Genomic DNA, 15690 nt, shown 5'->3' on the forward strand with positions numbered 1-15690 from the left:
TGCTTTCATTATGCTAAGTTTTAAATTAAGGTTTCATTTTATTTTGTGGCAATCACAGCAAATGCCAAGAACAGGTTCGCATTCTCCCCCTACACACATATGTTGTAGGGTGTGAAGGGGGGGGGGGATGGAAAGGAAACAAGCTTATTCCTTCCTCTCCCAACCCCGAATCTGCCCACTTCCATTTTTATAATTAACTTTGAGCTAAAAGACAAGTAAAAGAAAATCGTAACTCTTAAGGCGTTACATCAGTTCATTACCAAAAAAGCATTTGTAAAAATCTAACCAAGCACGAGAGTGGTTATTAATCAGAACCAACATTCGGTCACCACACCTATAATTCAAAAGTGGTTTCATCGCAGAAGAAAGCAACTTTTTGTCATTTATCGAAAAGTTAATAAAGAAAACTGAGATAAATGTTGCGATAACCTGTAACAGAGTCTTACGTGAGTTTGCAATAAAGTGCTTTCCTTTACTGTTTACTTCTACTACTTGACGTATTGTGAAACCAGGAAGGCCATGATTTAATACAAAAAGCATGTGCTTACCACGAGTTGGGACGTAAGACTAATGAGTCAGTACTTCCTGATATACTTTTTTTTAATTTGATTCATTGTTAATTGTGTTTACAAAGCGTCACTCCTCAATACTATATCACATGAAGCTGTAGTGAATGGTCCAATAATTTTAAATTAAAATGAGCAGAGGTGTCATACAAAAATTTCCTCCGGAAATGTATCATCCGGAGGAAATTTTTGAGAGAACTGTGTCAACGTATCTAGTATTTATGAAGAATGGACTAATAAAAGTGTCTAGTTTCAGTCTTGTATGTGTGTGTGTTTTTTTCCTTCCTAGAATTTCTGGTTTTTCATCCCTCAGAACAACCTACTACATACACTCAATTTACAGACTTTAGTTACTTCGGAAAACTTCTGAAAAAAAAAAAAAAAAAAAAAGCCAACAGACTTCTCGGTACTGTTCTACCAGTGCCGGACCAAGGTATTTTGGCACCCCGGGCAGTAGGATTTTTCGGCGCCCCCTTTACTAGGGATATGTATATGTATATATATATTTTTTTTTCATGATTTGCCCTGAAAAAATGGCGCCCCGGGCAAGGGCCTGCTAGCCCGTACCTTAATCCGGCACTAAGTTTAACTTTATCTGAACACTTCTACTATATTTCTCTTAAATTTCCAATGCCTCTTTTGAAGAAGATCTGATTATTGTCGAAAGCAAGAGTTAACGAAGTTTCAGTGACTCTGATTATTTTGAATTAGTGTATCCGTGACGAATATTTCTCTAAAACTGTTTCAAAAAAAAAAAAAAAAAAAGGAAAGATTAATGTCGAAATAATTACAGAAACCTCTTCCTTCGCTGCTAGCTAAGGTATCAGTGGGACGAACTGGGGTAATAAAATATATTTAAAAAATTGATTGAAAATGCAGTTTGATAATTTTTTTACATAATGACTATATCATTCTTTAAAAAACGGAACAGTTAAAAAATAAGAAATTTGAAAATTGGTCGGAAAATTTTACTGTAATTTTTTTTTTTTTTCATCTCAGTTTTACTGTTAAATAAAACCTGGACTCAGGTCAAAATTTTGTTCAATCTTTGAGTTATTCAAAGTTCAAAGAGCGTTCCGAACAGATGGACATAAGCAAATTATTATATAGATACGCAGATGTTAATACAATTAAAAAATTTATTTTTTATATGCTACTAGACAGATCTTCATTATTAGCTCTTGAATAATGAAGGCGAAAGAAATTATTTCTAAATTAATCCGGATGTTTTTAATATAGATGCTGTACATGAAAATAAAAAGTTAAAAAAAAAAAAAAAAGTTGCAGTAACTGGGACTTGAGTACTAGTTGAGAACGCTCAGTTTGTTTTCTTCTCCTTTAAAAAAATAATATAAAATATTATTTTATATTATTTTTTAAATTTTATTCAATATCATTTATTTAATTTTATTCAAGAAAGAAATGATTTTGTACCTCTAAATATGAGGTAAACAGTTTATATTTTATTATATTTAGTTTTATATTAATATTTTATTTTTATTATATATATTTTATTATATTTATATAAATTTATTAGATAAACATTTGGTTTTCGATTTCAGAAGCTGGAATCTCATTATCCAGTGGAAAAACTATAAATTCTGCTAGATAGTCTAACAGCCAATGTGATCTCTAACAACCATAGCAAATCAACCGTTTGGACTTCAGAAGAATCTACAGATCAAAAGTGATTTGGTACCAAAATCTACCAAATGATGTTTATGAAATTTCAGTCATTCACGGAAAACTTTAATTTTCTGTGCCCAAAAGTTACAGAATAGTTAACTGCATTAATAGAGGGCAAAACGTAGAACAAATATACCTCGCTTAACGACGTCATTATTATAATGACACTTGAAAATTACCACCAATATTTAGTTTGCGACATTCCTTACTTCATTAAAGCGAAACCTTCAAAATATTTTCTAGAAATATTAAGAAGCTCGCCACCAAATACAGTCCTCCAAGTTAATTAAAAATAAATCATCAGCCAACATTTCGGCCAGTAGGAATTGCACAGGTAAGGTACGTCTATTAGCGTTCGGTACCAAAGAAATGCACTACCTCAGATAACTCTGGGGATGGGGTCCTCCAAAAACGTATCCCATATGAAGGTTCAGAGTTGTGCCAATTAGCATTTTAACCGTGAAGACTGCTCTTTTTCTCCATGATTAGTTGCGGAAAGCGTGTGACATCCACAGCATGAGCCATCTAGGCTGCGGTCACTTGTTGGACGTGCGAGGCGAAATTTCCCTATCGCCCACTTCAAGAGGTGAAGACTTTTTTTCGTTGTGGTAAGGGCAACAGAAGTTCAAATTTCTGAGCCATATAGAATTCATAGGAATATATTGGTATCCACTGACAAGAGAAGGGCATCTTACATGGAGGAATCAATTTTTTGCTCTCCAGCGGAGACGAGCAAATCTTGTGAGAAGTTGTTCGACAAGTTGATGGAACAAGAACTTGGAATGGAAAATGACTCTAAGGGCAGAATGAGATGAAACAAACTTTATGTGTGTTTCGCCGATTGAAGAGATGACATGGGGTTTGTTTTCAAGGGAATGTTATTTTTGCAGCTTTTTTGGATTTATGGATAGGTTGAAGAGATGCAGATGTTCTACAGGATCAACAAACTTTTTGTCTATAAGCCCCTGAGTGTTGAGAGGAACATCATCAGGATGTTCCCTTGTTCAGGAGACCAATGTGCTCAATGACTTGAATCCTATGGTGATTCAAGTAAATAGAGCACATCTGTCTACCGAAGAACTCCTTGAACTTGAAAACTATAGAATGTAAGACGAAGTTGAAATATTCTAACGCTGCAGTCCCAAAAACTGATAACGACCAAGGACATGTCTGAAGCTTTGTCCCATTTAGAAGCAGCAAGGGCTGTCTTTGCTGAGAAAGGTGTAAACTTTCTCGGGGATACAAAAAAGCATACGAATGTTACCAGCTATTGTACAAATGGAAGAAGAACAAAACAGAAAAAGCTTTATTATTTGTGCCTGACTTAAGACAAAAAAGTTTTTTTTTTTTTTTTTGTTTATTCTACAGTTTTACCTTTCTTCTGTGATGTAGGCCTAATGGGGATGGTTCCACGTTAATTAAATACTGATCCACGAAGTTTCGTCCTTCAATTATTATGCTGTTGACTTTAAACTTTTTTACTTTTTTTTTTCTTCAAGAAACTCATCTGTCATTGTGACATGGGGTATATGGAAAATTGTCCTTAACGATTCGTTTTTGAAGAACCTAACCATGTTGTTAAGTTGGGTGTACCTGGACTGTATAAAGGAACTGATGTGTTTAGCTCCTTTTCTGTGTCATTCCTGAAGTTTTATTAGTACTGTATATTTTTTGTGCTTTATCCTTTTTGTTTTATTATAGAAAAATATCGTTTAAAAATACTCATGTGTTGTGTTTATAAAATTCTTCTCTGCACTTGCTTTGGTCTATGAAAACAAAGTTCCAGGACTGATGTTTTCTCACAAGGTGGCAGAATTGGCTCGGGTTTCATTGCTGGACGTGTTTTCTAACCAACCTGTCAGCAGTGTTTTGAGAAAGTACTGTGTTTCAATAGTGGCATCGGCTTACTGCTCGTTACCCTTCGGATGTCATTTGCGCCCAGCGTTGGCAGTCAAATCTGCGAGTCTTTTCCTCGTATTCTTCTGTTTATTTTGCTTCTGATCTGAATCTTGATATGACTTCTGTCCCTAAAACAACGCAAAATATAACATTATACAGTATACATGTCTGCATGTCCCTCAATGTTTACAACTCTCCCCCCCCCCTCATATTTTGTAATCTATGACTGTTATTCCTGAGCCTGACACTTGCGAAACATTTCTACAATATTTTAAGTTTTTATTATTCTCTTATTATTTTTTTATTCTTTTTTATTGTTTTATTATTTACTGTAGCGAAATCTATGGTTCTATGGTTTATAAATTTAATACTAATTCGGATCCTCAGCCCTCAATAAAAGCAGTTAAGATTTTATTTTAAAAATGACGTCTTAGGGATAAAAAATGTGCCTAAATAAATTTGCTATTAATAACTAAAAGCTTTAGTGAAAATGTTAGTAAATTTAAGAAATTTAATTTAAATTTCATTATTGAAATCTTTTTATAAAAATAAAATTATAGTGAACATTAGTTTTGTTATCAAAATTGCTTTTGTAAAGTTTTTTTTTTTTTTTTTTGTTTTTTGCACATTTCAATAAAAAAAAATAACCAGAATTATTTTAAAAAGTCCATTTTTCACTCATATATTCACAACCGCCAGCTTAATGCATTTCATGATACGCTGTATTATGGAATGTAGTGTAATAAATATATTACACTGCATGTGTTTTTATAAATATCGAGTTGCCTTAATCTAAGTGCTGTTTGTTTAAAGTGCAAGCCCGAGGTAATTCGTTGAGACTTGCTTCAAAATTTGAGACGATTGTTTGCTTTCAGCTACCTACACAAGTATAGTTTTTAATCAAAAAATGGCATGTGGACATTCAGTGAATGTCCACATGCCATTTTTTGATTAAAAATTTTAGATAGGAGATAACAATGACCATTGGTTGATGAAACGAAAAGAAATGAAACTGGAAACTTTCGAAATTGAATGAGGAAATATCTAAAGCAGGGCAAAGAAAATAAAGTAAAATTGTTTAGTACTGTAGGAGAGCAATGGGATGAAAGGTTATATTCAGGAGGTACAATTCATTAAAAATGTTGACTTGAATATACATCTGCTAACTCGTGATGGAAAAGCCAGAGGAAATCCATCTGTCTCTCATCATTAACAGTCATAAAGCCACACGCTACTGACTGCATTCCTGACCTGAAACCACTCATTTGACCTACTTATGAGCCTTTCCACCCTGCTCTCTCTCTCTCTCTCTCTCTCTCTCTCTCTCTCTCTCTCTCTCTCTCTCTCTCCTCACTGTCCCTCTCCCCAAGGCGTGAATGTATACATATTTCTACAATGACATCATGTGTTTTTCTGCCTTTGTTTTTGTTGAATTATTTCTAAATGTTATCACAATTAAAAATAATGAAGCTCTAGCCACTATTCAATTCGAGAACTCTTTCTAAATGATTAATGCGTTAAAAATGTATTAAAGATGTACATATTACTCAGCATTCACTTTTAATACTTGATTTGGGTAATTGCCGACGGTTACCCAAACATAATGTACTTGAGTTGGCAATAATTTCATTTAAATGCGTAGCTTAAAGCAAACTAAAGTTGCTAAAAAAAAATGTTAGCTTGATATTGTAAAGCAATTCATCATGAGTTGACTCAGTCTTGCACTTCATATAAACAGCATTGCTCCCTAAGGAGAATGAGACTTTGCCTTTTCATGTTTATTGATGTTTTATAGTTCTTGCTTGTCCGAAACCTTTCCTATAAATTTATTTGAATCCAAACACAGCGTTCTACAAGGGTACCAAACATCTACAGAATATGGTATGGCGTCATTATCTCTTTTTCAAAGAGATCTCATTGAGAAAACAAGGCACCAGAAGGCTATCCTTACGTATCCAAAGACAGGAATGTCAAATTCAGAATTATTTGTGGGTCTCATCTAAAAAAAAAAAAAAATGGAGGCTTGAACCTGTTGATGCGGATCCTGAGGCCGGCTCAGGATCCGCAGTAGCGGGTCTCAAGGACTCTAGACTGCACTAGGTGCACATGGTTTGCCTACAGCTCATACATACTACTGTAGCACTACTAAAATACGTTTTTGCTTATTTATTAGCTTACAGAAAAAGGAAAAACAAGTTCTTGACTTGCAAGACTTTTGAAGATTCCTATAATTTATGAATTTTTATTCATATTTTATAAAATTAGTATATTCTCTTTAAGTACCAATATATATCTTTATTTTCATATTGGTATAGCATTGTGAATTCATAAAAGCTGACAAATCTTATAATGAACAACAAATTTTCAAGAATTATATACTATGTGTGACGTCCCTATTTCGAAGGAACCTATATTATCAAAAATTATCGGGACACCAATAGGGCAACCACATGATATTATCTATTATGTTAGTGATGCCGAGGGTGTGATAGCAGCGCATGAATATAAAATGAACTGTGGAATGCATATTGCTAAGTTTCAAGCGAAATGCCACGCCAAGGATTAAACGCAGTGGCGTATCATCCTAAGATGCAGGTGGTGTAGCTGCGCTGGGGCTATGAGCTCATGGGACCCAAAAGGAAAACAGATAAGATTGCGTGGGGCAATAAAGACTTGTTGCTACACGTCCCTAGCTCGATATGATACAGTACTGATTTGAGTTCGAATCGGACAGGTGGTTGAACACGGCAATATAGAACTTAATACTAGACGAATTTCGGAGGCTTTGAAGTTATCACGGATGGCTGTAGGGAAAATTACATTGAAATAGAATTCAGGCGGAACGAGGTTGGCTTCTACTTCAAAGTACTGTACTTTCTTTCAGCAAACACACTCACACACTTGCTCATCAGTCTTCCCAAACTTTGAAACATTGTTTAAAATCGTGTTTCTTTATCACACGTAGGGCTGCTTTGACGTTTTCTTTGATGCCACCCATTGCAGCGAAACGACGACCCCGAAGCCTCATTTTCAGTTTAGAGAAGTGCAGAAGTCAGACAGTGCAAGGTAAGGGAAGTAGGGGGGCTGCTGCATGGCTGTCGTCGTTTTCACAGCCATGGTGCAGGATCCAGCCGTCCTTCCGTTTTTAAGGTCGTCTTCGCCACACATTCTCACACAAACGTGTCAAAACCTCAGCGTAGTAAGGTTTCTCCCCCTTGTCCCAAATTTGTGGTGCACTATGCCCTCATTGTCGAAAATACCGATCAGCATGACGTTGACGTTGGATCTTGTTGCATGCCAACTTTTTGTTGCCCACTTGTTGGGCCGGAATATTTTTGTTTGTCATTCCGATTATTCCACCTTGGTCTCGGGGTCGTAGGCGAATACCCAGCTCTCATCCCCAGTGACCACTTTTCTTAGGAAGCTCGGATCCTGCGTAAATGTTTTGAACAAATCACCTGCGACGGATTTCCTGTAGTCCATTTGATTTTCTGACAGCAAGCGTGGAACAAACTTTGCATACACGCTACGCATCCCTAAATATTGCGTCAGGATTGTGTGTATTGAGCCTATAGACAGTTCAACTTCATGAGCAATCTCAACAACAGTTATTCGTCATTTCGCACGAGTTCCTTCACTTCGTGATATTTTCGCCATTTTGTGATATCGAAGGACGTCTACTGCGAGTTTCATCTTCCAGTGTTCCCTCTCCGTTTTTAAACCGAATAAGCCACTCATAAATTCTTGTTTTCTTCAAAGCATCAGCTCCATAAACTTGGAGATGACATGTCTTAGACTCAGAGATGCTTGCAGCGTCTCTGTAGCATTTCTCCCAAGTTTTAAAGAACTTGATATCAGTCCTTTGTTCAAAACTGCAACATTCCGTAATTAATCAGCTTTGGCACACGAGTGAAGTGTCGAGCCAGTTCCCACTTGGCATGTGTGCACACCAAGTTCAACGTAAACACCCCACGAAACCTTACGGCTGTAGCTCAAGCCATTTAAATACCAGCGTGCGATCCGGGAATTTTTTGAATGTACAGTGGAGCTTCGACTTACGTTGACATCGACATCCGATATTCTCAAGAACCGATATACCTTCCATACGATCTCCTATTTTAAGGACCGATGATATTTGCAGGTACCGATGACTTTCCGATATAGCGGAACGATACATGGGTGGAAATTTTCATCTTTCATCATCGCTTTCATCACTCGTACGGTCGTTCTCAACAAATTAGCGTCTTTGTTATCGTTCAAACGTTATTGTTCAACTTGTGGCGAGCGGAACATCACTCGTACGATTGTTTCAGATCTATGATGATCTGAAACTTAAGGCTCCATCAACCAGTGACAGTGTTGTGCGCTTTGAAGACCTTAAAACCAACAGAGGCTGGTTCGAGCGCTTCAGTAAAAGGGCGAATATCAAAAGTGTTGAAAGGCATGGGGGCGCATCCAGTGCTGATAAAAAAAAAGCAGATGAAATTGAATTCCAAGAGTTTGTTGATCAGGAGGGTTATCTTCCCCAGCAGGTTTTTAACATTGGCGAAACTGACCTCTTCTGGAAGCGAATGCTCAGAACGTACATCACTAAGGATGAGGCTAGTTTACCTGGGCATAAGTCTATGAAATATAGGCTCACTCTCCTGTTGGGTGCCAATGCCTCTTGAGATTTTAAGCTGAAGCCTTTGCTTGTGTGTCACTCTAACACCCCCAGAGTACTTAAATAAAAAAAGGTCGATAAAGGTATGCTGGGAGTGTTTCGGCGCAGGAACAAGAGGGCCTGGGTTACAGGATACCATATGTCTTCAGTGAAAGGGGGCTTGGAATTTTCTGCCCTTGGAGTTTTCTGGCCTTTCTGTCTTTTGTCTTTTGCTTGACTTTGGACAATTTCTTTGCAAAGAAACTGTCCAAAGTCAAGCAAAAGACAAAAGACACATGACGCTTGATGTAGTCCTACCGCCACTACTCCACCACTGATTTCATCAACTCTGCACTTCAAGTCTAAGGTAAATGCTAATTTATTGTTTTTTTTTTTTTTATTTTAAGATGTTTTAACTATTTATTAAATAATCTTTATAAAACTAATTTTTTATGTAAAAATGAAGTATAACATGTAAGAAATACCTATTTTATGTGTTGTTGAGGAACGAATTACAGGAAATCAATGTATTATTGGTTTCAACTTACAATATTTTCAACCTACAATGGGTTTTGTGGAACGAATTACCATCGGATGTTGGGACCCTACTGTACTACATATTTCTCTGTTCCGATCTTTAATAAAATACAACAGTTCTCAAGCTATTTTGTTTTCTTTTCACTAGCCAAAAATATAAGTTCGTATATATGGCCTTTTAGTTCGATATGATACTTGTAGATATACGATAATTTTCTTCGTTGGTACTTTATACATTATTGCAATCATCGTGCTTATTTTCTTCAAACTTAAGGACCATAAGAACGATGACTTGAGCACGGCATAAATTTCTTGTACCATTATATAAAATATACATTTTTCTATGCTTTTTTTTTTAATAGAGTAAATGGCACTTAAATCACCACACTTCACTGTACTTAAGTATGAGAGAGCGAGATTGCTTTCTTTTTCAGCTACATTTAATTTATAGCATTATCAATTAAATTTATATAAATTTATAATTATAATGAAATTATTTAAATTGAATTAATTAATTTAATTTAATTTATAGCATTATTGTAATATTTTTCCCGAACCACCTGCAACCATTGAATGAGTCATGATCCACAGGTTATTCTGATCTAGAAAATGGCAGCTATATTGATGAACTTTTCGGCATTTGTCATTTTTAAACGCAGAAACTATGTACACAGGTTGATCATTTAATCAGCAAATGGACATTCCTAAATTTTAAACTTCGTTGCTGCGTTCTGCCGGCGCTCTCCTTTACAAACTGTATTCATTTTTGCGATTGATGAACCAACTTGCAGGAGTACTCCCGGAAGCCACATCTTTCATAAATGCTTGACAAATTTTTTGAGAGTGGTCGTTATGGCTACAGATTCTTAATCTTTAATACTCCTGTGCCATTTAAAAGCTGTAATTTTCTCCAAACATTTGTCTCCTCAAACTTCTGACATTTCTTTCAGTCTCTGACTCCTCATTCCATGTCGAACTCAATAGCAAACAACAAAACGTTGCTCAGTATTCAAATCTCTCATTATAAACTCCTGCCATCTATTGACAGTTGCCGAAACTTGAGTTGTTGTACTGTTACACTGACATACCGCAAATTACACGATCAGCCTGTGTAAATACAAAAATTCGCTAACTTGTTCGCACTAATGAAAGAATGGCTAACACAATGGTAGAAGAGCAATGGAGATAGATAAAAGATCATGCCCCTCAAATATTTTCCAATGAAACCAAACATCAAATACAAAACTGTGCAGAATACTGGCAACAGAATTAGTTCATTAATCTGTGATAATAATATAACGGAAAAAAATGACTGTTTGATTTTCAGTATCGTTAAACAATCGATTTCTTGACAGCAGTGGAATCAAGTCATATCACAAAATGTCGTTCACCAATCGTGAACGACATTTTGTGATATGACTTGATTCCATTTGTGTCTTCCAAAAATCCAGCTTGCATAAAGCTCATACAGTGAATAGACTACTATCAACTAAAACGCTTCCTGGGACTTCAAGTACAAGTGGATCTCTCATGTAACTCCATTAACTGTACTGATTTTGGAACTTCAGAGAAACACTTGTGGCATAACTTGATGGCCGTTACCCAACCCTCAGATGATGACTTAAACCCAAGATCTGAGACAGTATTATCTGAATTACAAGATTTCGGATCAAGATTTTTGGGTGCAGAAGAAACTCCCTTGTGCACTCCACGTAGACCTCTTTGGAAATGTGATATGCGATATCTTATATTATATTTAATATTTTCTTAGTACTTGTGTGACGAAGTTGTGTCCGTTTCACCATAAACATAACATTTAGGTATACTGTATTCATAAAATTTAACCGTCTATCATCTTCAGACATTTTAGTACACATGTATATTATCTGTTGCAGTATCATGATAACACCTCAGCATGCATTAACAAATGGCCCTCGTTGGCAGCACAGTGACTATAATCATCGTACTCTCACACTGTGCGAAAAAAAGCTTAGATTTGTGTCCTGTCAATGACGCAAGCAATTTTTGTGAGCATGTTTCACAACGTAGTTGAGTTAGTCGCTTTAAGATGAGGCTTTCTTGGTTTTTATCCCGGCTATTCGGGGTTTAAATCAAGAAAACAACAAACCTATCGAAGAATACGTGCATTGGATAGATAACATATTGACGCCTCACCGCCATACTTTCTTTGGTGCTTAAGACATACACCTAAAGTAACCTATTCACAAACAAATATAAAGTCAAACATTTATTTCAAGATATTTTAGTTTTTTTTGGTGACACAGTAATAATACCGTAATTTAGGGCAGCCATACCTGCATATGTTAGTTTTATTAGTTCTATTACCTCTCGTGTTTGGGGTTTACATAAAAAAAAAAAAAAATTAAAGAAATCTTTGCTGTTTTTCTTGGCATTCTTTGCGAGAAACTTCTCGTAATCTGTCTTGGCTTGCATAAACTCCTTTGTGATTTGATTGCAGGCTAGTTTATATCTATCATAGATGTCTGTGTTACCTGATAATTTATATGCATCCCATGATGTTTCTTCTCTGCCACGTGTCTCAATAGTTCATCTGACGTCGATATACACTGAGTGATCACTGAATTATCACCACCCCTATGAAAACTGAATGCGACCCGTTGACCACGTGAGGTACGAGAGTGCGCAGTTAGTCGACCTACGTAGCATAGATAAGGTGTCAGTGGTTCAATAGGTAGTAAAATTCCGAGCGTGATGGATAAAAGGAAGGATTTATTGGAATTTGAAAAATGACAGATTGTGGGTGCACGACAAGCTGGTGCCTCGATTTCCCAAACGGCTGAACGGGTGGGGTGTTCGAGAGCCGCCATATTTAAAGTGTACCAGGACTGGCGTCAAAATGGTCAAACAACGATCCGACGGTAAAACTGCAAAGGTCAGCAGCGAAAGGTTGATGTTAGAAGTGAGTGCCGGGTCTGACAACTCGTATAAGCGAACAGGTGCAGCACTGTTGAAGAGTTGCCTACCCAATACAACATGGGCCAACCTGGAACAATATCTGGCATTACCATGCGTCGCACTCTCGCACGTTTGGGTTATACCAACGGACGACCCCTACGGCATCCTCTCCTAATCAAGGTTCATCGGCGTAAAAGACTCGCCTGGTGGAAAGAGCATGGAACTCTTTTTCCAGTCTTCTAACGTCCAACTCTTTTGCAAAGAGTTGGACGTTAGAAGACTGAAAGAAGGTGTGCTCGTCAGAGGAGTCACGTTATTTACTCCACACAAAAAGCGCAGGCCGGGGAGGCAGTTGTATGGTGTGGGGCATGTTTCACTGGCAGGAACTTGGACCCCTGGTGCATGTGGAACAACATATCACTGGTCTCCACTATCGTCAACTGCTTGCTGACTGTGAAAAAAAAAACAGTGTAACATAGCGGTGTGCACCCCGCTATGTTACACTGTTTCCCGAATGGCAATGGTGTCTTCCAAGATGACAATGCGCCGAGCCATCGGGCACTTGTTGTGTAGGAATAGTTTGAGGAACACAATTCTGACTTCCAGCATATTGATTGGCATCCGAACTCCCCCCCCCCCTTCCCGATATCAATCCCATAGAGCACTTGTGGGACACTATGAAAAGGCATATCAAGCGTCTGGATACACCAATCACCTCAATACCTGCGTTATTGACCCCATTACACACAGCTTGGTTGGCCATACCTCCAGAACGCTTCCGACATCTTGCTGAATCAATGCCACGTCGGATAGCTGCTGTACTAAGGACCTACGAAGTATTAGGTAGGTTGTCATAATTCGGTGATCACTCAGTGTAGGTGTAAGTCTTCAACGGTAGTTCTTAGTTCATATGAAAGTCTAGTATCTTCTATGATTACCTCACTGAATTCTTCCCATTTAGAATTGCTTGTTGGTAATTACATTAATTGGTCCTATTGAATAGAATTTACAAGCTGTCTGAGGCCAGTGTAGTCTCCTTTATGAAAGCAAACCCCCCCCCCCCCTTACCCGTTATGGTAGTTACATTTTTAAGCAAATTCCACATTAGTATACTGTGATCACTGCAACCTAGTGGTTCTTTTGTCAGCATATTCTTATGCACGAAGAATCGCTGCTGATAATCAGATTAAGAATATTGCTCCGTTTTGTTATCTCTATAAAACGTTGTTGTAGAAAACGTCATCCCATAAATTCATAAAAGTCTTGTAGTGTGTGAGCCATCAACCCATAAATTCCAATCAATAACTGGAAAGTTAAAAGCCCCCATTATAAGACGTTCTGATTTTCTGGCCCACTATTTGTCTGTACAGTTGTTCGTTGTACTCATCACAGTTATTCGGCCTATAACACACTCCTACTCTCATTTTTGTTTTCCCAGTGTTTTTGTCACACCAAACTGACTCAACTTGAACTAGCCACCCATGTTAACTGGATGCACTGGATTTTATGTGCTTCTTAACTAAGAGCATGATCCCTCCCCCCCCTTCGGTTCCGTCTGTTTTTTGTGTATGCATTGTACTCCCCATATTCAAATTCTGCGTTCCTTAAATCCGTGTGACACACTTCTCTGAAATTCCAACAATGTCTCCATCTGATGTCTTGACCATTACTTAAAATTCACCATTTTTATTTACTATACTCCTATCATTGGTGTACATGCAAGTATACATGCACCTGTTCTTACTCCTAGTTACCCTAATACAGTCCATGCGTTTCCTTTTTCCATACCGACCCGCAGCAGGCCTTGAAATCCCTAGTACCTTGCTTTCTGGGCTGTTGCATGTTCCAACAGAATCAGTGGAAGAATCATTTTCACTTATGTGATGCTGTACAATATAAAAAGATATTAGAAACTTAGGCGTAAAAGTTGCTAATGGTATTTATTTTTAAGTTGGACATAAGGCCGAATTCTTGGAGTCTATCTTTTGAGGGAGCAGAAAGACCGCAGTGATCGAGCAATCAATGCAGATATGCTTCTCTATTCTGGAATATAAAAATAAGATACTTTTTCCTTTTGGCAACTTAACAACTGAATATAAAACAGAAGATTAAATGAATAGCAAAGTAATATACATTTAATGTAAGATTATGAAGCATCTCAGCGAACATTTTTCTATCTTATTATATTGGATTATAGGATAGAGGCCGCCCACCGCTGATGAGAAACTAGTATGCTTTGAAGCAACTGTCCTGTCGGTGTGGCGGAGTTGAACTAGCGTTCCATGTTCTACATAACTTTAGTCACATGCATGTCTTGGCAGTATCTCAGATTTTTAAATGCATAATAGGTTGGCCTATTGTTTGATGCTATGAAATTTACACCAGTGAGCCAAAACATTATGACCAGCGAGTCGTTAAGCAAATCGAAGCAACTGCAGGTGAACTACAGCACGTGGGCGTGTCGTGACACGGTATAAAAACCATCTGATACTGAGCTCTGTTAATCAGTGTTACTCTTGTTCTTCAGATGGGAAGGCAGCGGACTTAAGCGAGTTTGACAATGGAAAAATTGTAATGGCCAGACAACTGGATCAGAGCATATCCGAAACGGTATGGCTGGTAAGATGCTCACGGTCAGCCCTACGGCTGATCGATCGAAAGTGCTCCGAGGACGGAGAACCCACGAACCGCCGACGTGGTGTTGGACGACCCCGGCTCATCGATACTCGAGGTGAGCGAAGGCTCTCCCGGATGGTACGTGGCAATAGATGGGCGACAGTGGCGCAACTCGCCAATAATTGGAATGCTGGTGACGGGAGTAATTTGTCACAACACAGAGTACACCGAACCCTGCTGAAAATGGGGCTGCGTAACCGCAAGCTGCTCCGAGTGCCCATGCTGACCACGGTTCACCGGCGACAGCGACTACAATGGGCAAACGAGCATCGAAACTGGACCTTATTGATTGGAAGAAAATCGTCCGGTTCAATGAATGACGTTTCCTGTTGTACCATGTGGACGGCCGCGTACGTGTGCGTCGTTTACCTGGGTAAGTGATTTGCTTTGGGCGATGTTCTGCTGGGATACCTTAGTTCAGTCATCCATATGCCGGGCACTCTGACATCTACCACCTATCTAAACATCATTGCTGACCAAGTACACCCTTTCATAGCAACGGTCTTCCCCTTTGGCGGTGCCATCTTTCAGCAGGATAATGTGCCATGCCACACCTCCCGGATTGTTCGAGACTGGTTCGCGGAACATAAGGAAGACTTCCAGGTATTGCTCTGCCCCCCAAATTCCCCAGACATCAATCCCATCGAGCATCTGTGGTTTGTGTTAGAACAGCAACTCCTATTTGCGGCGTCTCAACCACAGACCTTACAGGAGTCAAAGGATTTGCTGTTTATGTGTTGGAACCAG

The sequence above is a fragment of the Mastigoproctus giganteus genome, chromosome 12 (assembly GCF_048544385.1).
Source record: "Mastigoproctus giganteus isolate SK-2022 chromosome 12, ASM4854438v1, whole genome shotgun sequence".
Lineage (NCBI taxonomy): Eukaryota > Metazoa > Arthropoda > Arachnida > Uropygi > Thelyphonidae > Mastigoproctus > Mastigoproctus giganteus.